At 56.8% G+C, this 2,500-nt stretch overlaps 1 pseudogene; it reads right to left on the bottom strand.

Annotated features, from left to right (window-relative positions):
* The window catches only part of LOC142988748 (CDK5 and ABL1 enzyme substrate 2-like), a 10,257-nt pseudogene extending 8,319 nt beyond the window's left edge, over window positions 1-1,938 (bottom strand).
* Window positions 1,939-2,500: the final 562 nt, after the last annotated feature.

The following is a 2,500-nucleotide window of genomic DNA, read 5'->3' as shown; positions in this document are numbered from 1 at the left end:
AACAGAGCGATGATGTCACAGAAACAGGAGCGGCTCTGTTGTGTGACCTCTGACCTGCTGGTGGGTCTAAGTGAAGGACCATGGGAGTTCTGTTCTCCGTGTCCCTGAACGCTCCCACAGGCTGCAGGCTCCACTGGGACCATGAGACCAAGGACCAGGACCAGGACCAGGACCAGGACCAGGACCCAGGACCAGGACCAGGACCAGGACCCAGGACCAGGACCCAGGACCAGGACCAGGACCCAGGCTGCTGTGGGAGCAGCAGGCCTCAGGCTGATGAAGATGGGGACAGAGCTACATGTTGAGCTGCGTCGGCTCACAGGAGCTTTGAGACACACTCTGAACCTGTGACCTGTGAGGGGGCGGGACAGTCACAGAGCTCCGCCCACATCACACACACAGAGCCTCATCCCTCTGCCTGACTGGGTCAGAGGTCACACACACACACTGAGGTCACTCACAGGAGAGACGAAGAGACGACCAAAGACCAGCACCTTAAAGACACGCCTGTATGTCTGAGTCTGACTACAGAGAGAGACAGATGCGTGTCCATGTGTACACGTGTGTATCTTTGCTGTGTGATCGTCTGCTGACTGACTGAGACCTTCACGTGTGTGAGTACATGGATGTGCATCATGTAGGCGTGTTTCACTGTGACCACTTCAAACAGGAAGTCAGCTGAGTCTCACTTTATCATGATGGGAGTGGAATGTTCCTTTAATAGCCCCAAACTAAACACACTGCTGATAACACTGTGTGTGTGTGTGTGTGTGTGTGTGTGTGTGTGTGTGTGTGTGTGTGTGCGCACTGTAAAGAGAGGCAGACTTTCATCTCTCAGTGTTGGAGCTTGAGTCAGGTCTGAGCCTGACTGAGCCTGACTGTGTCAGATGTCATGTTGTTGTTGTTGTTGTTGTTTCTTCTTCTGCAGCACAAAGATAGAAGTTCTGCCCTCCACAATAAAAGCTCAGCGTCTCTCCTGGATTCACTCAGTGAGCTGTGTGATGATGTAATGAGGCTCACTCCTCTCTCAGCTGCTTCACCTGATCAGGTTCAGGCTCCCTGCTTCTTACACTGATCGATACATCTATGGATCAGTAAACCCTAACCCTCCAGAGCTCATGGAGACCTGGACAGGAAGCCCCTGATCAACCAGGGCTTGGTCCGGTTTCAGCCCAAACAAACTGACCTGGACCCAACAACGTCAGTGTAAACACACACACACACACACACACGCACGCACACACGCACATGAAGTGAGTTGATTAAACAAACACACACGTGTGACCCGGTGGCTCTACTCTGCCTCCCCGGCTTCACTCATGCAAATCCGGGGCGCCGCCTCTCTCTCGCCTGCAGGGTAAACAGAGCAGCACAGCCGGGCGGGTCTCACCTCTGCCGGGGCTCCGAGGACACAGAGTTGCAGCTCTGCACCGACAGCAGCGTGGAAGACTTCCGCGGCCCCAGCGGGGACGGCAGCAGGCTGGAGCTGGAGGGGGACGCCGACAGCAGGTTGGAGTTCCCGGGCGAAGGGAACGAGCCTCTCCGGCGCCCCAGCAGCACGGCCGCGCTCTCAGTGTCGTCAAAGTCCGACGGCAGGACGAGGATGGGCGGCACGCCGAGCAGCCCTGACCTCAACCCGGGGGAGGGACTGACTTTCCCGCAGCTCACGGACGCCGGCGGGACGGACAGCGGCCCGTAGCTGCTGCTGCTGCTCGGCTCCGGAGGAAAGACAGAGTCGGTGTCTCGGTGTCGGCTGCCTCCATTCTCGGCTGAATTAGTGTGGACGGGCCGCCCGTCCAGGGAGATGTTGCTGAGGAACAACAGAGCCGCTTGTCTCCTGCGGGAGTTCTCCCGGTTCCTCCGGCTGTACTCTCTGCTGTTCGTCGCGGCGGTGTGCGGACCGCAGGCAGCGGCCGCCATGCTGCCGTCCCGCTACGGAGGAACTGAGGAGGAAGGAGAGGCGCGAGACCCGCAACTGTCAAAACCTTCTTACCCGGCGCGAGACCGCCTCGCGGCCCGCTGATTGGCTGACACGCAGTTACGCAATGACGTCCAGGCACCGAGGGGGCGGAGCTTAGGGCTGCACGCAGTAACACACACACATGTAAACACTGAGGTGAGACAGAGGAGTTCAGACTCAGAGGTCAGGAGAGGTCAAAGGTTAGAAAGCCAAGTCAGATGTAAGAATCCTCTTCAGTAGAGCTCAGCTCAGCTCCAGGCCCTCAGGCTGCACACACACGTATGACAACATTCAACACAGCCATGGTTTGCGTGTTGACCTGTCCTTCAGCCGTGTGCTGTGTGTCGCTTGCTGTGATTGGCTGTTGAGAGAGCTGAGTGGATTTTCTGACAGCAACCTGGCTAACACACTGATCTGTGTCATTACTGTCACCTGCTAAATATACACAGCATGTATCCCCCCAGGCTGTCACACACACACACACACACACACACACACACACACACACACACACACAAACACAGTGATGACAATGACCTG

Source organism: Genypterus blacodes, unplaced genomic scaffold (assembly GCF_046128005.1).
Source record: "Genypterus blacodes isolate CSIRO-AG114 ecotype Tasmania unplaced genomic scaffold, CSIRO-AGI_Gbla_v1 ptg000347l_1, whole genome shotgun sequence".
Classification (NCBI taxonomy): Eukaryota; Metazoa; Chordata; class Actinopteri; order Ophidiiformes; family Ophidiidae; genus Genypterus; species Genypterus blacodes.
This window is presented reverse-complemented; position numbering and strand designations above follow the sequence as displayed.